The sequence below is a fragment of the Hippoglossus stenolepis genome, chromosome 5 (assembly GCF_022539355.2).
Source record: "Hippoglossus stenolepis isolate QCI-W04-F060 chromosome 5, HSTE1.2, whole genome shotgun sequence".
Taxonomy (NCBI): Eukaryota; Metazoa; Chordata; class Actinopteri; order Pleuronectiformes; family Pleuronectidae; genus Hippoglossus; species Hippoglossus stenolepis.
In genome coordinates, this window is record NC_061487.1 from 2,826,699 (window position 1) to 2,851,425 (window position 24,727).

General features: G+C 39.8%; 1 protein-coding gene across 1 annotated transcript in view; it reads right to left on the reverse strand.

Annotated features, from left to right (window-relative positions):
• Nucleotides 1-17,830, reverse strand: part of LOC118109797 (alpha-1,3-mannosyl-glycoprotein 4-beta-N-acetylglucosaminyltransferase C) — a 41,664-nt gene extending 23,834 nt beyond the window's left edge. Inside the window, exons 1-2 of the mRNA XM_035157185.2 lie at nucleotides 17,442-17,830; nucleotides 13,685-13,776 (exon numbers count right to left, since the gene is read on the reverse strand). The gene's annotated coding sequence lies outside the window, so the exon portion shown is untranslated. The remainder of the gene's footprint in view (nucleotides 1-13,684; nucleotides 13,777-17,441) is intronic.
• Nucleotides 17,831-24,727: the final 6,897 nt, after the last annotated feature.

A 24,727-nucleotide genomic window follows, 5' to 3' on the forward strand; every position in this document is an offset into this window, starting at 1 on the left:
GCACAAAGCTCTGCTCTGAAGCTCGCTCCGTCACTTACATCCTTTTTTTCCCCAAGAAATGATGATTCAGAAATACCATAATTGAGGGAAACCAAGCTCCATTCACACTAAAGCTGAGCATGCCCGGATTCACATTTTGTGTTACAGTGTCAGAGATGGTGATGATACGAAGCAGCATGTGAACAGCATGACAATGTAGAGACGGAGAGACCGATGTAAGAAATACTCTTGACAAAAGCTACATTTAAAGGAAACAGGACTTTGAACGTAATTGAGCACTTTTAGTTGGAGCGGCACAAGTGGGCATAAGCACAAAAAGCACTGGTTAAAGATAAAGGAAGATCATGGTCATGACTGAAGAGCCCATATTGTAGGAAGTGAGATTTCCATGTCTGCTTTGATTATAAAAAAATGTTACTGCAGGACTTTCAGAATTCTGTTATATCACAACGAAGGAGTCACTGGCCTCAGCTGTGCACCCAGCACAGATCTCACCTGGAACAATCGTCCAAACTTACTGGATTTCATTTATCCACGTATTATAATAACGCTTAAACTACATTTTAGTCATCAATATTGCATGTTGACATGGTCACGGTTAGTGTTGGATGTAAGTGTCTTCCTGTTAAAGCCTCGTCCTTGTCATGATGCACATGCAGGTTGAGTTAAGTTACTACCCATGAGCAGCATATGCAGGTTTTACTATAGACTGTATACAAAGAAATCAGGGCAACTCTTAGCAAAATAAACACAGAAAAGTGAAAATGGTGTGGTGAAGGAAAATGCAGTCCCTTTACTTCGATAAGACCGTTGCATTGGCACAGCAGGGAGAACAAAAGCAGACAGACTTAATCGGGCAACATCCCTTATTGGACAAATACAAGTAAACGCACATTGGTGGTGGATAACTTTGTAACTTGAACGCTTTAATTCTATCGTTTACTTTCACAAATGCTGTAAATGGGGGTAAAATTATGCTGTGATCGCTTTCAAGTGTTTTTATATCCTTCTCTGTTGTGCAGTATTTAAACATCTGATACAATTTCTAAGCTTAACGTTCCTGCTTTGTTTTTCATCTCCTCGGGTCAACATACCCACACCAATGCAGCTTGTCACATTTTTAAGGCAGTGCTAAACATTGTCCAATTCATGATTACATCTTTCATAGTTTTCATACAATTTGTGCTCGATATGTACAGTATGCATATGTGTATGTCCGCATTTCATGGCTCTTCATACATCTTGCAAATGAGATGTGGTCATAACTTTGGTTATCACCAACTTGGGTGTAAATTTGTCAGCAGTTAAAGCATGGTTGGCTTTTCTTACCCTCTGAACGCTAGCGGGCGTTACTGTCAGCTCATATTGATATCAGATATTTATAACACCCAAGCAGAGACATGAACAGTTCTCCAAAGGAAAAAAAAAATCTGGTAATTTGGAACCAAGCCTGAAAGCCCATGTTGTGAATGTAGCCCGAGAGTGCAGGGTAGCGAAACCATCATTCCTCAGCTGCCTGCCAACAGTCTACAAGTGAAGCTGCTACTATAAGATGAACATAATAGGATGCTAATAAATCCTCTGGAGATCACCGGGACTTTAAATGATGCTTCCCAGAATGCTCATCAATCAGGAAAGCAAGAGGCTGACTTGCTCTTGGATGGCGTCCTGTTTCTGCACCGCTTCGCTTTGTCTGGAGTACAACCCACACTTGTGTTTTTCTGTAATATCTCACTATGATGTAAATAACCGTCACTTGATGAGTAATGCTACAATCTTTTACCACTTCACTGTTACTCAAGCTGGCAGCACTTCCAGCCTCTGACTTGCTACGGTCTGTTCAGTCCGTCCTGTTTTCTCCCGTTAATGGTAAATGGTCTGTAAAGTCTTGATGACCACTATAAGCTATTTACAGTACAGTTCTACATTCACCAATTCACACACACATTCATACAGTGCATCTATTCGCAGCACTTTTCTCTATGAAAGGGTTCAGTATCTTGCCCAAGGACACTTCGGCATTAGGAATGGGGAAGACTTGGATCGAACCGCCAACCTTCTGGTTAGAGTCTGGTTATGTCTTATTGTGCTTGAGAAGTTTGTACTTTCAGGGTTATCCTCATTCATCTTCAATAGACCACTTTAACTTACAGAATATTATATTATAATATTCTGTACTTATGATCGTATGGTGATATATTCCCTTTTAAAGCTCATTAGGCTTTTAGGTGCACAAGAAAGCAACATAAGGACATTCAACTTTTCTTTGACATGTTAAAGCTCATATGCGAATACGGAGATGGACACAGCCCTCTGTCCATACTCTTAGTACTCCTGTGAAAGCTTACGTATATGGACAAAAAAGAGCAGTACCGCTAGAAATCGTGGGGGGCAGTGTAGCCACTAGTTCAAACAAGACGACCATAAGACAAGGAAAAATTTCAACAATACAAACTTTTTGAGGACAGACTTTGCGAGTTGGTAAGAAACTACAGGCATCTATACGACGTTACATCGCCCAGGCACAGAGACATATCACATGTCTTCCTCAGCAGATGGACAAAAGATTAAGATTAAGATTCCTTTATACCTCCCGCATCAATCATGCACACACAATCAAATTCACCCTCTGCTTTTAACCCATCTGTATGTGAACACAGCACATGGCACACAACACACACAATGGCAGTGGCCACACGGAGCAGTGGGCAGCTATTGGACAGCGCCCGGGGAGCAGATGTTAGAGGGGAGTAAGGTGCCTTGCTCAGGGGCACTTAGACAGTGGGATACGAAGAAAAACTCTGCCTTTAGACTAGACTTTAAGGTACAATTTTCCATTGTCAAGATCTTGACTTGAAAAACATGTCGGAGTTGATCCAAAAGAGAGTTTCATTGTGTCTAAATTATTATAACCCTCACTTTCAGATCTTATCATAACATATCATAAATATTACAAAATGCACATTTACATTGAGAAAATGTCACATTAAGACTTATCTGTTTTAATAGAAATTGGGTAAATTGAAATGGATTGGATTAGATGAGATTGAATTGAAGTGGATGTGATTAGATTGTATTGGACGAGACAAATCAGATTTAATGGGATTCAACAAAGAAAAATAAGACTTAGGGACAAAAAGGGAAAGTCTTAATTTATCCAAGAAGTAAAAATGATAAACTTCCATCCTTTGCACAATGATCTCCAAAGATAAAAACAACATGCCATGCTTCACAAAATACACAGACAGTGAAAGGAGCACAAAATATACTCGGGCACTGGATAAATTGTTCCAATATTCAAAACTTAGCTCAATATTTAAAATCAATTGAAGATAATGTAAAACATGAGCAATTAATTGATAAGGCAGCACTGTACAAGTGGTATTTAATTATCTGGCATATATTACTGCACAGAGCCATGGTACCAGCCAATTTAGTGGAACATTTTAATTTGTGCAACTTATTACATTATCTGTCAGCGAGAACATTATTAGCTCCTGCAAGCCGCTCTGCTCCAGAAAACAAAAGTTATGCTGTTGAAGAATTTCGTAGACATTTGATTTGTGTTCTTAAAATGAGGAGCCGAGGACAGTGCTCAGTCTAACACTTTTATTTTTCAGCCTTTAAAGTGGAGATATGGATGTGCTGGAGAAAACAAAACATTCTTCATTTTGTTTGTTGAATCTCTTTCGTGGCTAAGAGCGGCGGCAGCAGCAGCAGCAGCAGCAGCAGCAGCAGCTCGCTCCGTGACTGTTTGTCTTTACTGAGGAGCTGTTTTGATGAGAAGAGAATGTGACACTGGAGAAGGACCTCCGCACCAACCTCAGCCTCATCAATTGAGATTTTTTTGGACCATCTGAAGTCATGCTCATTTCCGATCTGAGGACTGCATGCCTGCAGGAATAATGAGAGGCTGACTCTGCCAGAGATTTACTCTGTCTACCAGCATAACAATTCACTGCAGGAAGTGTAAACCATCTTCTCACTGCTGAACAGATCAATTCTAATTTTGTTCCTGAAGTCAATACCACTCTCATGTCCCTCTTTTTATTCACCTACCATGTTTATCAGACTTTTGCCTGCATGTAGAAGGTGATCAAATCTCATTTTCTTACTGAAATCATAACGTATGATTTTTCACTTTGATTGTACAATTGGAACCGACATCTGTCTTGTCCACAGACACTTCTGCCTGTGCTGCTTTTAAGGCTAAGTCCCAACTTTGGGTCTCGGAAGGCAGGAGACATGTGATTCCACTGATTAGCAAACAATATGGACCTGATCTGAAACAGCTTTGAAATCTACCCAAAACCAATGAGTACAAAATTATTTTCACAGAGTCTTCATCCCAAAATGTGATTTAACTGAACAGAACCAACACATGTCTTTAATAGAAGTACATTCAGAGAGGGCATACCTCCGCCAAGGTCCAACAGTCCTCTCATGAGACCACATGAATATCAGTCTCCTGAACGAGTCCGATTTTTTGGTTCAAGATCAATGAATTATTCTCTGAGAAATCAACAGAAATGTTGCAAAAAGCCCTATCTTAAGAAAGTGATAAAAAAAAATCCCCACCCCTGACCTGGATCCACGCCCAAAGTTTATGGGCTCTTTCCTGACTGATACCACATCCTTCCACCAAGTTTCCTTGAAATCCACCAAGAACTTTTTGCATAAACTTGCTAACTAAAAGACACCTGGATATCAGACATATTTAAAAAAATCATGAAACCAGCAGACCCTTCCTGGACTAAATGATTTTGAAAAGCCAAACACTGGACCCAGGTTGGATGTCGGAGAGGACCTGTGAAACCATATCTTCACTGAAAGGACATACAGTAGTATACAATGAGACTCGTGGTATCAGAGAGATCCCTCCCAAGACAGCTTCCACCTCCACGCAGACACCCAACAGACCTGTGGAAGAAGCTTACACAGCAACAATGGAACAACTCCTCACTGGCTTCCCACGCACAAACACGCCCAGGTGCCCATGCCAGACAGTGAACCCTGGACCTCAGCTTCGTGGATGAGTATTTTGTGTCTGTGCTGCTCAACAAAACTTTTTTTAAAATGTATGTTTTGTTCTGACCTCTCCACCCACTGCAAACATCCACAGGAGCATGTGCACGTTGTCAGAATAAAACAACAACATTGAATTTTGAAGAGTTACTGAAAAAGAGAGGATTGGTATTCTTTAACTGGGGGAAACATTTAAAACACAATGAGGAGCCACGAGCAGAAAAGACTTATATATTGTTTAACTGAATGCAATGACAGCAACTAAAACGACACTCCCAACACTCCCCTTATGAAACAACATTTAAATCCACTAGATCTGGATTTATATTTTGTTCTGCACCAAATTAGACAACACTCATAGATACCAGTCACCTAAATATGCCAGATTTTTTTATCAAAACCCATTAATTTTTCTCTGAGAAATCAACGAAATCATTGTAAAATGCTTTATCTCGTAGTTTTAAAGAAACTACAATTAAAAAAAATATCCTGGATCCATCCCCTTATCTAACGGATTCTTCAAAACAAAATTTCATGAAAATCAGTTTAGTAGTTTTTGCGTTATCCTACACCCACCATCTCTGCTCCATCTTTGCTTATGAATTTTTACGTTTTTTTTTTTGAGGCAACCGTGCTAAACACTGACATCATATTTATATTGATATTTTCCCATTTTTCTCATCTTAACATATTGTTTATGTAATTACATGTCAACTTTTTCTCACTCACCTTTGTTTTGCTGAGAACTGCTGTAACACAACTGGATGCCTACCAACACAACTGGCACAAGAACAATCATTTTAGAACAATTCCAAACATGGTGTTTTTACAATCTCTCGGCTGTTTCTTTACCTCCACATTCAAATAGTTCCAAGAAAGAGGCCAGCCAGAAACTGTCCTATTCGGAAAAAACTCTTGGATACTTTTTTCGCATGTTGAAGCTCTAACATCCTCTGTAATCAAAGGACTCTGTCAGGAAACTGTAAAACTGGATCCTCCAAAAGGGGGGGGGGGGGTGTCTGGCAATCCTGTCACCTTCAGAGCAGACTGGCTGAGCTTATTAAGACTTGGGGAGCTGTGTACAATGTAGCTGTCTGCTGGGACATTTTGAAATTGAGAAGACTCAAACTTTCATTTTACATAAGATAAGTAAAAAAAAAAGATTGAATAAAGCTAACAAGCCAGTCCCTGTCAGTTTAAGGAGAATATGCTTCATATTATGCATGTCTGCTAAAGCTGACAGATGAAACCTGTCTGCTGCTGTTATAAGTCTTTTTGAAACTGAGCAGTTCTCTATGTTTCAGTGGGAGGAGATGTCAGCAGATTTAAGCCAAATTTAAACGCTGCTGGCAGGAACGTCTTCACCAAATTAGAACTACACAGGACAAAATGCAGAAAAAATCCTCAATCCCCAGCTCTCTGTTTAGTGTGAATTACAAAGTAGAGCTGGATTAACTCCAACTGTTCTACCTACTCACATATAATAAAAACTGTGGAGCAGACATTATGGTTTGTTAGAGTATGACACTGCGCAATATCAAAAGCAACTAAATCGAATTCAGCCATCATTTTATTGTTCACACCTATAGTTTTACGACTGTGCTATGTTTAAATGGTGCATTGGGTCTGCTGCTATACAATTTTAACAGGAGACCTGTGATTTGTACATATTGTTGAACCTAGAGGCCTCAGCAATTTAAAACAGCAAAACTTCAATGGAAAGACAGCAATCAGTGGATCTACTTTTTCACATGAGTTTCAGCTTTGGTAAACATGCATGATGATATCATTAATCAATCCCATTAGCAACCAACATAAGCGATCGTGTGGTTGGGTCTATGAGACAAAACTTGTGAGATTTACTTTTTACGTGGATAGTTCGCACAGTACAAACAAAACATGACCATGATGGTGCTTAAATAGTAATGCAACATTAACACTAATACCATCTTATAATACATAATATATTATAATGTGACACTGTCGTGCTATCCACGTTTAAAAAACTTGTTTTTATGATCTTGCTTTTAATTAATTTAATACAATCGATTCAATCAATCACTTTAATGTCCGCTCCAACAATATGACAACAGAAAACTAACAACAAAGGTGATACATCACCTCTCTGTTAGATCATGTCACTCTGCATATCTGACTCATCACTCACATCATGTACACATAAAGTGCACCATGTTAATTAGGGTCTCATGTCACTTAAAGAACAGGATATCAGTATGTATGTAGTTCTATAGATTCTCAACAAACGTTGATGTGCAAAATAAATCCCCAGGAAAAAATCCCATCCCACATGAATATTTTGAAGATAAACATAGAAGTGATTTTTATTTACATATTTTTCCTCTATACTGCACATTTAGTATGTTTACTGTCATTTCAAAGGAATAATCCTAATACTTCTTAAGTCATGGAGGAGTGCAGAGAGGTGGAGACGTCCTGACAGAGAGCAGCAAGAAGCAGGAAGAGACTTTCAGCACAGGAGAGACAGGCAGCATGAAGTAGTTTGCTCTGCCTGCCTCTCTGTAACATTCACCACTGCTGGAAACATATCAGTCCGCTACCAGCATCTGCTGCACTCCACCTGCATCACAAATGAAACATGCATGGAAATCACGCCCATGTGATACTGCTCAGTAGTCCAACTGAAGACAAAAGGATGACGACACTGTAGCATAACAATAGTTGGGCCAGAGCAGGGCTGCTACAGCAGAGTACAACCGCAGGGTAGAAATGGGAAGGAAGAAAACAGAATGTGAGAGCTGAGTTGCAGGCAGACTGTGATGAAATCCTCTCTGGGATTTACGAAAAGGAGGGGTGCAACCAAGCCCTGAATGTCAAACGCCTATCTGATCCAATCACTGAGGGGCTTCGGTTTGTGTCAAAAAGAGGAGAATATCCCTGCTAATTAGTCAAATAATCCCTGATCTGAATCAGCATCCCATCACAAGCGCAGCACAGAGCATGTGTTGAGAATTTTGACGGGTGTGCTCTTCACGGTTCACTTATCAAGCGAAGGTTTGATAAGCTCCCATCTGATTGTCCCTCCCGTGACAAATCCACACATCCAGTGATTACTGAATTGTTAAGTAGCCAATTTGGTTATTGCTCATTTTGAAAAGTATTATTACTGCTTATCATTTATTTATATGTATTTATGTTGGTGAACTGTCACAGTTACATTACATTACATCTATCTTTCTGGCAGTAATTACTTAGTTAGTTTCTGTTTATTACATAATGATTAAAGTGCAACCCATATCAACCAAAAGACAGAAATCATTTTTGAAATTTGGTGCAGCTTGATTGAATTTAAGGCGACTGTTAGGCCTTGACGGTTATATGCTCTCTACTGAGAGCCATTCTAGTTTTAAAGTTTGAGTTTTACTATGTATCTGAAAGGGGAATCCATTTAAAAATGAACACAATTACACACATAAAGAAGATGAATATATTATATAAATATGTTTATTTCGTGTTTATATTTGTACTGCACAGTGTAAGTGACCTCAGTTGGAGCAGAGAGTAGTAAGGAGTTAAATAAAAGACTGAATACTTACTGACTAGCAGTACTGGTAGAGGTATAAGTACATCGTCTGTTGTATTCAATTTTGTGGTTTATTATTTTTTTGCTGTCCAACAACAGCTTGGACAGTATAGGTCATAAACTGACAGTTATGATAAATACATTACATGTTACAGAACAATAGTCTCTGCTCGTCCATTGGAAAAAAGCTTTTCCAAATCTAAACAATGTCCCATTAGCTTACGCTGTGGAGTGGCTGCTCCCTGTGCATTGCCCTGCCCCAACATCCAGTTTCAACAGTATCACTGTCAGTAAGCTGGATGCTCTGATACATCATTTTGTTCTAAATATTAACATAAACTAGAAACACAGCAGCGCTGCTGTATGCCTCTGCCAACCATTGCAGTTTCTGTTTACATAAATTGTTTTCCCACGTTTATGTAAAGTCACGCTGACCTTTGACCACCAAAATATAATCAGTTCATATTTAAGTCCAGTTAAATGTTCGTACGGAATTTAAAGACCGATCTTAAGATATCAAGGAACATAAACAATTAGTGAGGTCACGGGGACATTGACCTTTAACTACCAACATTTAAGCAGGTCATTCGTGGCTGTCACAAGTGCGGAGGCATAACAATTGTTTAATTTTAAAAAGTAGCGAACACAACAATGACTTGAGTTTGAGCAGCACTTTTTCATCTCCTCCTCAGTGTGTTTCTCTGATGTTTCCTTCACTCGCCCTCTTCTAGCCTCATGTGACTTAGTCATAATTACTTCTGCCAACAGAGGTGAAAGCGGATATTTGAGTCATTAGACACAGACACTCGGTTCACCTCATCCCATATCTGATCTCATCATATATCACCATTTGATATCTCTCTAAAAGTTCACCTTCAGTCAGGAGAAGCATCACAGTGCAGCAGCCACAATTTCCTGTGGTATGATAGACACTTATCCAAATATCATAAATATCAATTATGATAAAATAACTGAATATCATATTTAGTTTTGATTATATCACAGAAGTATAAGTAGATTTGTTTTGGGACCCAATTAGTGCCGTTAGTTGCAAACCCAAGTCCCTGCTGTTTGTGTATAATAAAAATGTTAATATCCATTTACAGACAATTATGATGTGTGGTAGGTGGAGGTGCTGAATGGGGATATAAAATGTTAGTAGACTGTGCCAGAAAGAAAGAAGCTAGGTGCACGGAATTTCTGAAATATCTGAACTTGTCAATTACCTTGTGAAAGTAAAGCCACCTCCCAGGAATGTTATGTTTTTTATTGTCGTATATGTCTGTGGGTCGGTTATTCAACAATTTCCATGAAATTTTGTAGAGGGGTAGAACATGACCCAAGGAAGAGCCCACTGCATTTTGCAGCAGGTCCAGATGAATGAGCAGATACAGTATTTCTTTTTCCACTTCCTAAATATATGCAATATGTTGATCAGCCTTGGCAGACGTATGCGCTCAATGACCACACTTCTAGTTCCTACCTGTTTTAGACTGTTGTCAACACAGTCAAATGTCGGTGTTGTTTGGGCAGTGTTTTAAAACCCAGGCAGCTGAGAGGGTTGCAAACAATATGTTCTGTCAGGTTTTATTGACTGTGTTACTATTGGATACATCCAGCAGCAAAAAAAACATTCAATATGAGCTGATAGTGACTTTAATGGAGGATATAAAGATATGTGAGCTTCTGATTTTGAAGACAGGATGTATTTATTGTGCGTTCTCAAGGCTGTTTGGCTGGCCCAACAGACTGCTTTTATCTGAGAGGGAAGCTACAGCAGAGTGATTATTTGTCTCTTGCCTCAACAAGGTTTGAGTGTCCTCTAAATATAAAATGGAAACACTGATCATCATGTGTATGCTCCTCTGTGCAGACATGCATCTGCTATTTTCAGATTCAAGTACCCACTGTCACTGTTCTATTCATCTTTTCTGGTAACAAACCAAAATCTAAAAATGATCAAAATATGTTTTTAAAAATTGCACACAAAAAAAACATACAAAGTTTAAATCTATCAGAAAACATTGATACCTAGATGTAGCACATTTGTGACTTAATAATTTAGTACAAATCTTAATATGACAAAATTATCAAAATTTCTTTTCAGCACTTCTTTCCAATTTGTCTTTTACTTTGACATCATTCTAATTACATCCCTGATAACTATGAGCAGGCTCATTGCAGACAGCTGCAATTCAGAAGAGAAAAAGAAGATGAAAGAAGAACATTTGTCCAGAATACGTCTCTATGGAAGAGAACATCCACCATTTGACAATTGACAAAAATGTAAGGATGGATTTGGCTATTGAAATGAAATACAAACCTCTGAGAATTGTAGTCAATATTTTTAAAAAATCTATAAATAACAAACTGTAAGACCCCATCTTGTGCTTTTTTCTTGTAATGTGATTCATGCCGTCACGTTTCTATTTACAGTAGTACGAGTGTTTCCATTGGGAGCAGTCTCTCCACGCCCAGCCATCCAGACAGAACCAGCAGTTTTTGGCATCAACAAGAGAAATCAAGAGGATTATGTGCTCCGCCTGCCAACACAGTATTTTGATCAGAGGCCAGGTAATATTAAGCAATCTACGATAATCCTACCATCTCCATCTCCCTTTTAGTTCCTGTTCCCTTCCCGGCCTCCACTCTTACCAGGTTGTTATCAGTCTGAGGGATAATTGAGCCTTGTGGGACTGCTGCAGGCCTTCCTCCTCAAACGTTAGAGGGACGCAGATCAAACGAAGTTCAGAACAAAGTTTTGAAACACATCGGAAATAAAAAGCTGATCTACAAGAGACCATAAACATATTGTCTTCCTTTAACCCTCATCCTGCACTTCAAAATAAAAGTTCAGACTTTGTTCAGAGTTTGATATCATTAGACTTTTGAGCAGCTGTCAGTCATGCACTGAACCCCAGATATCTTTCCAGGGCTCCAGACTAACGTTTTCCACAGGCAGCAGTGGTGCTCCTTACTGAAAATGTTATGGTGCAACACTTACAACGACATGCAACACAACACATTCATATTTTTCCCCATCTTAACTGTTTAACTGATAAATGTTTTGGTAATAAATAGCACAACCACAGTGGATAGGTGGAAGAAAGCAGTTTAAGATAGGTAAGGTAGCAGAAGGATTTCTTAAGAACTGTAGTTATAGGAAATAAGTCTGTTTATTCTCTGCTCCTGTTATCCATTGGAGCACAGGTATTAGTGTCTTACTTTGGACCTGAGCTCTTCATGTGTGCTCAATAATTACAGGATGGGTTTTCTTGGTCAGAAAAGCAGCTGTTATTTCCTGTGATGTTGGAGTACTTATTACAATGATCTTCATCAGGGTGACCACATCTTTTTTTGTGTTTCATACAAATTGAGTTTACACTTGTGTAATGTTCCACCTACAGGAAACCACCAATCTGACACTAACAACAGCTCTTGCCTCATGTCATGCGTACAACCAGCTATAGTGTTCTCCACGTACTCACATCTTAACTCTTAACCTGAAAACCTGCCACATGTGGGCTCGCTGTTGCTACCAGAGAAGAAGAAGAAGAAGAGGAAGTGAGGTAGTTTAAAGTAGGGAGGAATGAAAAATAGGGTGAGAACTAAACATCACACACTGTAACAGTGTCTAAATATTCCCATTGGAAATAACATCTCATCCTCGGCTCCACTGATGTCCGTGGTGCCACAAGGTTCTATTCTTGGTCCCATCCTATTTTCGCTGTACATGCTCCCATTAGGAGATGTCATCAGCCATTTTAATGGGATATACTATCATTCCTATGCCGAGGACACCCAAATCTACCTGTATTTTAAGCCAGACAACGTCAGCCGTGTGAGTATTCTAATAGAGTGCCTCACTGCCATTAAGGAATGGATGTCACTTAACTTCCTTCAGTTAAAATAAAACAGAAATAATAATCTTCAGTGCCGATCAGCTAGAAGGCAAACTCCTACCATTTCTCGGTCCTCTGGCAACCAATATTAAAACAGCTAAAAATCTAGGTGTCACATTTGATTCTCATCTGAACTTCAAAACACGTGTTAATTAAATCATTAAATCCTGATACGAAATATTTCTAAAATTAAATCAGTTCTATTTCACCCTGACTTAGAAAAGCTAATACGTGCCTTTGTCTTTTCCCATCTGGACTATTGCAATGCACTTTATACATACCTTAGTCAAACCTTAGTAACTCGTTTGCAGCTTGTTCAAAATGCCTGTCTTTAAATCAGTGCTCATAACCTATTTTTATAGGAAAGCATTTTTAACATGCGATTTGTAACTGTGGTACTACTGTGTTGTTTTCACTCTTTTATTCTTTTTTTATCGTACTTTTATTGCAACCACATTTTATGTTGTTTCGTCAATATGACAGCTTTTGACTCTGCTGCCTATGAAAGTAGGTATTTGGTTTAGTTTAAAACGGCATGGAGGTAATGATGTTTGATCTACATGGCTTTCATAGTACTGCCATACAAGCCAGTAGCCACTCAGATTTATCTTCAGCCTCAGCGTAACCTCAGGCTCGGCTTTTAGCGTTTTTGCGTTTAAAAAGCCGAAACACCTGATGACGCCAAGGTACAGCTGAAGATTATTATTATTTTTCTCATTATAATACATTGGGGTGTCTCCACAACAGACCCATGTTTGAAACCATGGGAAACTTTTAGTTTTAGAAGTTGCTGTTAGATCTATTGTTACTTTTATGAACTTCTTTTTGTCGAATTTTCCAACAAACTCAAAGAAGTCTTACTGGTTCTTAGGTCTCTGTAACCTTCCTTTGGAAAACTAAAAACATTTACTCCTTTTACCTCAGCTGGGTCAGAATCACTGGGAAAGCAAAAGACAGTCCGATTACAGTTTCAATAAATTAATCTCTTCTCTTCCTCTATAATCATTGTGACGCATAAATCACCATTTTAGCACAAAGTGTGTTTATGGAGTTTGCATATATTTATGAGATGAGACATGTTGCTGCTGGTGGCAATAATTAAAATGTGAAATCACAACAAATAGGACCCAAATGTGAGAAAAGGCCTCATAATCTGACGACTGAGCATTTCTTCTTATCAATCTAAAACTCTTACCTGCTGACGCGATCAGTTTGAATGTTGTGGGTGGGGATTCTTGTGTTGGCTCTGGAGATTGGCATGGACTCCTTATCGTGACGTGAGACAGCCTGAGGAAATGATGCATTTAGTTATTATAATTCAAAAGACTGTAATGCATTTTCACCCACACATCTCCTAATGAACTGCGCGGCCAATAGAGAGTACGGAGGACTGCATGTTCAGCAGACTCCAGCCTCAGCTTCTCACAAACAGAGCACCCTCCAGTGAAAATGTTCTTTCCCTACATCTGAGTTTAGACCGAAAAAAACCCGGCTCATTATCGACCAGATATACAAAACTGATCTCTTTAAGTCCAAATGTAGGCGAATTTCTTACAGCATATTTGTACATTTTCAGTTAAGTACCAAATGCTATGGAGTGACTTACAACCAATGTATATGTATGTAAGTGTATGTAATGTAAGTTGCACAACACACTGTGTCATTTATACAGCTATGTTTCCTTTTTGTAAGAGAGTAAGAAAAAAATCTCAAATAAAACAAGTCTCTTTGTGTAACAAGTGTGATACAGATTAACCTGCAACAAACCTCAGACGAGTTTGTGGAATGCAGCATCTGTTTATGGCCCCAAAGCCACACTGGGATTTCAGCTTGGATTTGCTGTTACTAACATGTTGTGCTGAGTGTTCTGCTCGCTCTTAACACAAGATGCTAAATTGCAGGAGGGAGTTCTACAGCCCTGATTAAAATAAAATTCTTCTGTGAGCAGATGGCCATGCAGGCTTTTCTTGCTTGTTTAAAAGTAGGCAGTCCACCCACCTTCCATATTTTTCACACTTAATCACTTTACTTTGTCGGAGGGAAAACTGAAAAGGGGACAGACGAGACAACTGAAGGCCAGAAAATAAAAAAATAAAACACTCTCCATTGTTATAATGTTGATGTCAATGGGTTCTTTTTGACCATTTTTTGTATTCTTTTTTAAATAACCAGGAGGAACATAATAGCTGTAAATTTGCTGACATTAAACTACTTATTCCTGCACCTTTTAACTTGAGCAACCCCATGAACATGGTTTTGCCTAAAGCTGACTAACAGCAAGTTTGATTAGAATTCAATCTACAACCCTGTCTCATTATGAATGTCTATTTAGTTTTGAATATGTTTGGAAGGAAATGTGATGTGTGTGTTGTCTGTGATCACTGGCAACGTTTTTGTGTGCAAGAAACTGGCCACTTCTCGTCTTGCTGCAGGGATGTAGAGGTGCACTCGAGTGTATGTCAATACATGATATCACTGTTGAGTGTTGTTCAAAGTGTGCAGACTTCTAACCACAACCAATCACTCACACGCATCTGTGATGCTGGGCTACATCACTCACAACATACTTGCCTATAGCCAACAAATCTGTAAGCAAGTGTATAAAGCATGCAGTAGTACAAACTATGAATAAATGTATATTAACCTTGATATTATCAGATGTGATAAGTATGAACATTTTGTGATTTTGTAGTTATGTCCATTCATATAATGTTGATTTTTAAAGCATTTACAATGTTACCTTTCTGTTAAAACCATAGTTTGTAGATTGAGATTCACAGCTCCAACTATTTCTGGCCTCATACAGATTTAAATATCTCAACTCCAGGTATTTGCCGCCAATGAGGATCGATCTAAAACCAGTGCCGTCTTTTTGCTGAATAAATCTGTAAATCTTAATGCATAGGTCATTTCATTATTTCGAATTTCGTTCGATCTGTGAAGCTAAAAACAAGTTGGTCACCCACCGTGACTGGACTGAAAACAGAAACAATGACTTACTTTGTAACAATGACAACATTTTTTATTCAATGTCTAGTGGTCACATTTCGGCTGATACCTGATCCCATTTAACAAGATCAGTACTGGTGCTATAGTGATGAGCATATCAGAAATGTGCAGGATTTCAAGATGTCGAGAAAAAAAGCTGACTTTTCACCCGGAGAGATTTAAAGTCGGTGGTGTGGCTTCTTTTGCTTGCAATCGTCATATCTGTGTGATCTGGAAAGAGCATGAGCAGATTTTAAGGTAGGTGCACGTGAAATCTGGACTATTTGGTCAAAATTTGTTTCACTTTGAGAACGTGAGAAGCATTCTCTAAAGTCTCTGACCCCCAATTTAGCCCTGTGTTCATGCATTGGTTTTGACATTGACAAAAAGACAATGATTTTCAAGTGAACCTGACTCAACTGAAGCTGTTACATTTGTTAACTGGCTGCACTGCTTCCCCCCCTGAATTCTTGCTGCTGCTTGTTTATTGATCCGTGAGCTGTTTCACCCAGCTGCAACACTGAAACTTTAATATGAGGTCTTAAAAAAAGGTGGTTCAAGTAGTGAAGAGTCACACAGGGAAAGAGAACATCATTATGTTGAAGCTAAAAACACGACACTTTCTCTCTCCAAGAGGAACATGGATAAGGTCAATCCAGGTAAAAGCCATTTTCCTTTACCGACTCCCCCTTGTTAAATCTATACCAATCACAACAGAGGAGAAGCAGGTAAAGAGAAGCAGACAAATCAATGCGAAGGATTTTTAAGCTGTGAGACAACAGAGAGGTGGAGAAAGGGGCTGGAGATCAATACCAAGCAGATGGCCCTAATATTTTGTACGTTCAATCAAGGGCTTTGTTGAGGGCAATATCGTGGGCCAACAAAGATGAAATAACCTCAGCAGTTGTCCTTTATAGAGAGTGATAGAGGTCCTTGCTGACGGTAAATCCAGTTGGCAATAAATGTAATTTCTAATTTTAAAGGGTCCATTAATTCTTGTCCAGAACCCCTGCCAGTAGTAGTTTTGAGGGGGTCATGAGGAGAGCTAACATTAATAAAAACTGCCATATTACTAGTGGATGTGTCAGCTGACAGTGTCCCGTTTGACAGTGTCCTCTTGGAAAATAACATATGATGCCATTAGGTGCCATTATAGGTCAAACCCCACACAAACACATTGAGGCTGCTGGGGAGCAACAGTAAATCACTCTAATCCAGGCAGGTTATTCCCACATCGCTGAGGGGACGGGGATTTGTGTCACCAGCTGAGTCATGATAAAAGCTGTGATAGAGCTCAGCTGTCACTCAGACAGGGCTGAGCCACAAATCTCTCATCACCTGCCTTCTTACACTTCTGTAAACCACGGACCTGCACGCCTCAGTCGGCATGGGCATGGAGGGGTGGCCAGGGAAAGATCCAGCTCCCTGTTCATCCTGATACACAGGAAAAATACATTTTACCTTGGCTTTGTTAGCCCCCCCACCCCCCAAAAAAAAAAAATGAAACAAACAAACAAAAAATATGCAGCATTAAATCCGACAAGCAGCCAGGGCTTACTTGTGCAGGATTATCTTTTCTCTCATGCAGATCGGGATCATTATCGCTGACGCTGGTACCCTCCTGGTCCCTCAAGCAGAGATTTGCCTCATCTCCCTCTCATCCTCTTCCAGCCCACAGCCCCTCTGAGCCGCCTGTCAATACAGAGACAGTAAACGCTGCTCAGACTGCCAGCACAGCTTTCACACTTTGCACAGTCCTACTGTACAGCCCGCCTGAGCAAACTAGCCATCCACCGAGAGCACAAATGAGGAGGATGAAGTCTATTAGAGGGGTGTTTGTGTGGTGAGAAGCAGAAGAGGTGAACTGAGCAAGAGCCAAACTCTGCAGAAGTTGTTTGCTCCTCTTCAGAGGAGACAAGAGGGGCAGTGAAAACGACACCCAGAGAGATGCAGAGTGAGCTTACCTGGCCACAGCGCAGACACTCAGGCAGATCTGTTGCTTCCTCCTGCTGCTCCGCACTGCTCCACTCACCTAAATCACTTCCATGACTCACGCAGAGGGAAGATAACCGGCTCTCAGAGAAAGTGGAGTAAACAGTCACTGCAAAGGGAGGCAGGGAGCTCGCTCTCGCTGCAGAGCCGCTATCTCTCATCCTCCTTTCTCCTCCTCTGTCTCTTCCTCTGCTTTGATCTCTCTCTCTCTCTCTCTCTCTCTCTCTCTCTCTCTCTCTCTCTCTCTCTCTCTCTCTTCCTCTCTCTCTCACTCTCTCTCCAGTGTTGCCTCCCCTCTCTCCATCTCCGCTACCCCCTCATTCTCCACCACAAGGTGTCACAAACAGCGTGTCTGCACCCACTGCCTCTTAATTTGAATTGTCTGCCTTAAAGCGGCAGATGCACGACGCAGCAGCACGCTGAATTTAAAGGTGCTTATCTGTGTAGCACAACCCAACAGTGTCTTCAAGCGCTTTCAAGGTCCTTTTTTCTTAAGGATCTCAGTCCACAGTGGGAAAACGAATCTTTTCTTCCTCCTCCAATCTAAGTTGACACATAAAGATCACAGCCAACATCTGGATAAAAGAGGGACACACACAGCAATAGTTATTCTGTTGAGTCTCAGCTGATTAAATCACCGTTCTGCCCCCCAACTCTTCTTCATCGCTTATACTGGATTTGTTATAAAACTGAATTCACAGTTTAGTTGTCCTCATACACTACCGTTCAAAAGTTTGGGGTCACCCAGACAATTTCGTGTTTTCCATGAAAACTCACACTTTTATTTATCAAATGAGTTGCAAAATGAATAGAAAATATAGTCAAGACATTGACAAGGTTAGAAATAATGATTTTTATTTGAAATATTAATTTTGTTCTTCAAACTTTGCTTTCGTCAAAGAATGCTCCATTTGCAGCAATTACAGCATTGCAGACCTTTGGCATTCTAGCTGTTAATTTGTTGAGGTAATCTGTAGAAATTTCACCCCACGCTTCCTGAAGCACCTCCCACAAGTTGGATTGGCTTGATGGGCACTTCTTGCGTACCATACGGTCAAGCTGCTCCCACAACAGCTCAATGGGGTTGAGATCTGGTGACTGCACTGGCCACTCCATTACAGACAGAATACCAGCTGCCTGCTTCTTCCTAAATAGTTCTTGCATAATTTGGAGGTGTGCTTTGGGTCATTGTCCTGTTGTAGGAGGAAATTGGCTCCAATCAAGCGCTGTCCACAGGGTATGGCATGGCGTTGCAAAATGGAGTGATAGCCTTCCTTATCTAAAATCCCTTTACCTTGTACAAATCTCCCACTTTACCAGCACCAAAGCAGCCCCAGACCATCACATTACCTCCACCATGCTTGACAGATGGCGTCAGGCACTCTTCCAGCATCTTTTCACCTGTTCTGCGTCTCACAAATGTTCTTCTGTGTGATCCAAACACCTCAAACTTTGATTCGTCTGTCCATAACACTTTTTCCAATCTTCCTCTGTCCAATGTCTGTGTTCTTTTGCCCATATCAATCTTTTCTTTTTATTGGCCAGTCTCAGATATGGCTTTTCTTTGCCACTCTGCCTAGAAGGCCGGCATCCCGGAGTCGCCTCTTCACTGTAGACATTGACACTGGCGTTTTGCGGGTACCATTTAAAGAAGCTGCCAGTTGAGGACCTGTGAGGCGTCTATTTCTCAAACTAGAGACTCTAATATACTTGTCTTCTTGCTGAGTTGTGCACGGGGCCTCCCACTTCTCTTTCTACTCTGGTTAGAGCCCGTTTGTGCTGTTCTCTGAAGGAGTAGTACACACCGTTGTAGGAAATTTTCAGTTTCTTCGCAATTTCTCATTGGAATAGCCTTCATTTCTAAGAACAAGAATAGACTGGCGAGTTTCACATGAAAGTTCTCTTCTTCTGGCCATTTTGAGAGTATAATCGAACCCACAAATGTGATGCTCCAGATACTCAACTAGCTCAAAGGAAGGCCAGTTTTATAGCTTCTCTCACCAGCAAAACAGTTTTCAGCTGTGCTAACATAATTGCACAAGGGTTTTCAAGGGTTTTCTAATCATCCATTAGTCTTCTAAGGCGATTAGCAAACACAATGTACCATTAGAACACTGGAGTGATAGTTGCTGGAAATGGGCCTCTATACACCTATGTAGATATTTCATTAAAAAACAGACGTTTCCACCTAGAATAGTAATTTACCACATTAACAATGTATAGAGTGTATTTCTGATTAATTTAATGTTATCTTCATTGAAAAAAACAGTGCTTTTCTTTGAAAAATAAGGAAATTTCTAAGTGACCCCAAACTTTTGAACGGTAGTGTATGTATTTTTTATCTCTTTTGTCAGACCCCTGAATCAGAGATAAGTAATTTCTTCTTGATCATTTTAAGTTTCACTAAACTACTTCCATGTCATAATTGTGACCAGTGCATGAGCATGGAAGAATCTAGCAGCACCTGCAGAGGAATCATCGATTCAATCATTTTTTAAATGCAATGTTAAGAAACAGTTTTCCACTCACAAAATGACTTTTCATGTTTACAGTTGAATAAAGAAACATGAATGCATTTGACGACACTTTGTCCAAAAGTGTGACAGAACAGTTATTGATGGAAGCCTTTTTTTCAAGTATAACCACTTTTGAAAAAAGTATTTTATAGAAGAAGGAGAACCTCGTATAGATTTGGCTCAGATAATAGACTGGATGGACGACGCTTCTCCACTTCTTCCCACTATCCAGAAATGAAGCCAAAATATCTTGTAAACGAGCGCTGCCATCTTGCGCATTTGGAGCCTTCACGGTAGCAATCAGGGGATGAAGACTTGGTAGAAATGTACCGACTATACAAACATTTAACCAATCACGAGTCCGTCAATCATGATGTTTCACCCCATTTCTATAGGATCAAATAACCAATTAAAATGTTACTTATTGGGAAAATTTGCACTCAAACATACATCAGTGTAATAACAACTAGCTAAAATGACAGAAGCCATTATTACGGAAAATCCATCCATAAACATGGAGGAGGCGGGGTTAATAACCTATACTAATGCCAGGTGGTGATCGAGATGCTTTGGCTTCACTTTGGAGGGGCAGTCTGGTCGTCCATCTTTATTCAGTCTATGGAATATATGCTACTGGCTGCTGATATTTGTGTTTAATTATACATATATCTCATATTATACATATATCCCAAAAAGTACCCCCCCCCCCACAAAACCTAAATTCATAACCAGCTGGAGTCCTATCATACAGTGGGGCTAGTTAATATTTTACTTCTTCTCCTCCAGTCACTATTAGTCAAAATATTTTCTCTGAAGACAGCAAATGTAAAACTATACTGCACTATGTAAGATACAGAAATCAAAATAGAAACACAACACCAAGCTGCTCTCACTAAGAAGATCTGAGGATTGTGAATTTTGAGTGGATGCAGCCTTTAATGATCAGTTCAAACTGGGTCTGCGCCGAAAGAGGGCCAGGAGTCAAGTTTCAAATTTGCAATTATAATTAGCCTTCAGGCTCCTTAAAATGTAGATTACATATATTCTCCATGCTGCCATGTCCTCGTGCGATATTCAGTCTAATTTGGCATGAAGAAACAGATTAATGGCAGAACCAGAGACGCTGGTGCTGAAGGCGTGAAGTGCTCTCGGTGTTGTCGTGTTTGGGTATCTGAAACTGTGCTGCAGCTGTTTTAAAATGTAAGAGTCCTAAATCATTCAGATCACACCATGTAACACCACAAGCCTACACCGAGTCCCTGCTGCTACAATACTCCTGTAAGCATTAGCCCAATTCAAGTGCAGCAGCTTTGATATGAAGCGGAAATTAAAGAGGAGTAGTGGAAATTCTATCCTGCTCTCACTGGGAACTAGAGAGTCTCCTCGAGCCAAGAGTCATCTTATCGTCTTGTTACGTTTTATACTATGTCTGCTGTCTGTTCATTGATCTCAGCATCAAACAACTTAACTTGTTTGCAATATTTTGGTCAGATTTCCTTTTTCCGCCGCTCCACAACCAGATCTGAGCTCTGTACCGTTAATGTTAATGTTCTACTTCTAAAACCATAAGATTTTGATCAATACACTTCAGGATTATTTGTTCTCTGTTGCCTCTGTGTTCTATTTTCAATATTTCATCTCAGTTTTAAGATCGATGAAAAATTGATGATTTTCATACTGTGAAAGGAGCTGAAACCAGTGTCTACCTGAATGTAGTTAATGATCAGTGAGCAGGTATGGTTTGAAGAAATGATCAGGTGGACTGTAAAGAGAATACAGTCTGTAGTTAATGGGCTAAAATGTGATCAAAAATATTATTATAGTTTTTAATTGGGGTCTGATATCCCAAAGAGGCGACAAAGGGACAATACTCCAACTGAGTTATTATGTTTTAAGAATTGAAGAGTCAAATCCAAAATTACATTTTTACCAATGCTACAGAAATGGCTCTCGATGGTAATATCAGTCAGTTGATTCCACCATTTTGGTTGCAAATAAGTGTCATGGTCCCCACAGGATGATTCTTAATGAATTTGGTGATCTCCTGTCTTTCCCTCTAGCGCCACCATGAGGTTAAAATTTGTTTTTTTAAAGTGTAATGTCTAAAATATTTATCTGTTGCAATGAAATTTGGTTTGCACATTTAATTTCTCCAGTGGATCAATCCAAACAACCTTTGCGCTTCATTCACATTTCTACTCACATCATGGGTGATTATTTCTCCAGTACTTTGGTTTATGACCTGATGAAATTCCCATCAGCTTTAGCTGGACTTTCTGTTTGGTGCTAATTAGCAAATGTTAACAAGCCGGATTGACTTCATTAAAGCCAAAAGTTCCCTGTCGGCTTCTCTGAGAAGCAACCTGAAACCTCTGGCAGCCATAATGATGAGCGATAGTCAGCTGACTATTGATACAACAAGGGAATGTAATTATACATCAGGGGCGTGGTGTGTACTTTAGATATGCATGTGTGCTTTGGAGACAAGTAAAGCTAATTTAATGAATTTAATGAATGGATGAATAAATCAATTAAAAATGTATGAGACAATGTAAAGTCCCACTGAAAGACATCCACGGGTGAGTGGTCTCCTGGCATTGTGCTGCATGACCTCTTCTCTCTGAAATATGAATATGGATTTTCCTGCCTGAAAAATCTGCTGTGAATGTGTCAGAATTAGTCTTAATTGATTCTTTCAAAAGTTCAAGTAGCACTGTGAGCGTTTTGGGGTTGATGACAGATGACACTTAAGAATATTGCAGATACAGGAGGGTGGAAACAAGGAAAGAGATTCTCTCAAGCAGTTTGCTGCTGCAAATTGCCATTTCCTCCATCTAAGAAACATTAGAAAGAAGATCTTATTATATTTAGCTGCCAAACGAAGTTAGACCTCTGATGACAACTTGGTGCATGGTAAGCTATGCAGCCAGATAGAGAAATAATAACAGCCACGGTTAAAAACACACAAGTCTAATGTAAAGTTTTAAACCTCTTTTCTGTTGCACTTTGTTCCCACTCTTTCTTTCACATATAATCAGTGAAGAAAAGGAACTAAGTACAGTCATTTAAGCTAACTTTTTGTAGCATGTCATTCTAGTTTGTTGCTTTGGATGTTTGTTTATTATTTGGCAGGATTGTGCAAAAACAACTGACCTAATTTCCATAATATTGGCTCGGCATGATGCAAGGAAGAACGCATACAATTTTGGTGTTGATCCAGATCAGCGGGGGGGATCCACATATTGTTTTTTCATGTCTTTAACATTGCTAGATAGGGTGTGTTTCAAAGTTTTCGTTGATTTCTCCGAGAATAATTCATGGAGCTTGATGAAAAAAGACAGCCATGTTAAGGGCACTGATACAAATCTGGATCTAGTGAATTTAAATGTGGTTTCATAAGGGGACTGTTGGGCCTTGGTGCAGGAATGCGATCTGTGTGCCTTTCTAGTTAAGTTGAGTATTTCCATTTTATGTGTGGCAGAATAGTGTTTTGTGCTGTTGATTACTCGGCTTTATCAGCCAATCACTAGTACAGGGACACTATATATAGTTGTAGCTCTCCCCTGACGCTGTTGGTACGTTCACCCTTCCTTTGCCTTGTGATTACTTACCAGACTATTTAACCAGGTGCTTTGTTGTAGGTGGGTTAGGGTTAGACCCGTATGACTGCAGACCACAGGCCCGCTTTCCCCCTCCCTCCCCTCTGAGTTAAAGGTTCAGAGTGTAGAATTTAGTGACATCAAGTGGTGAAGTGTCATGTTGCAGCTGAATACCCCTCCCCTCATCCTCCCCTTCCAAACATGAAAGAGAACCTGTGGTAACCTTCAGTTTTCATAAAAACTCAAAGGGTGTTTAGTTTGTCCAGTCTGGGCTACTACAAGAAACATGGCAGCCTCCGAAGAGAGGACCCCCATTGAATCCAGGATTTTGATTTGCAATTGAGGATTTTTACACTGCGCTATTGGTTTGGAGTTAAGGATCTGAGTATTTCATCTACCTCAGAAAATAAAATTAATTCAAAACCCGAAGCAATGAATGATTAATATGGGACCTGCAATAAGAGCGCTGATTGTGCAAGGTAAAAAAGTCAATACCTCACCTCATCTCCTCCATACATCATGAGATTTCCAATCACAGAGAGAACATAGTGGATCATAGCAGCAGCGCTGAGATTTTTCTCCTCACCTCCGCCGGGCTGGCAGCGCTTTACATCACCACCACGACCTCAGCTCGATCCATTAGCTTGTCAGAAACTTTGAATTGGAATTGATTCACCTTGCAGTAATTATTCATCTGTCTTGATTATTTATTGTTCTGACAATTTTGTTGGTCCTTTTGTCTTGGGTGTTAAGATTGTTTTTGGGGTGCAGAATTTTAAATTGAGATGAAGGTGTGAATTGCTCCTGAAACAATGGATACAGATCTGTCTAGAACAGCTGGAGCATAGTCAGCCATTTAAAATGCATTTACGTCAGTGGTGCACTGTGTCTGGATTTCATCTCCTCACAAACTTCACCATGTACTAGAAGTTATTTGATTTTTTGTTATTTGTCATTGTAGCAGTACCAGCAAACAGTTTTTAAAGGCAACATGTGGTTGTACTTTATGTGAGTCACAGGAAAAACTATATAATACTGATTATAAAGACAAAGTCCAGCAGCTATATGTGTACTATGATGGATTGTGTTTGAACGGCAGCATGTATGGCAGTATATTCCGGCTGCTTCCATGGGGGACTGTGA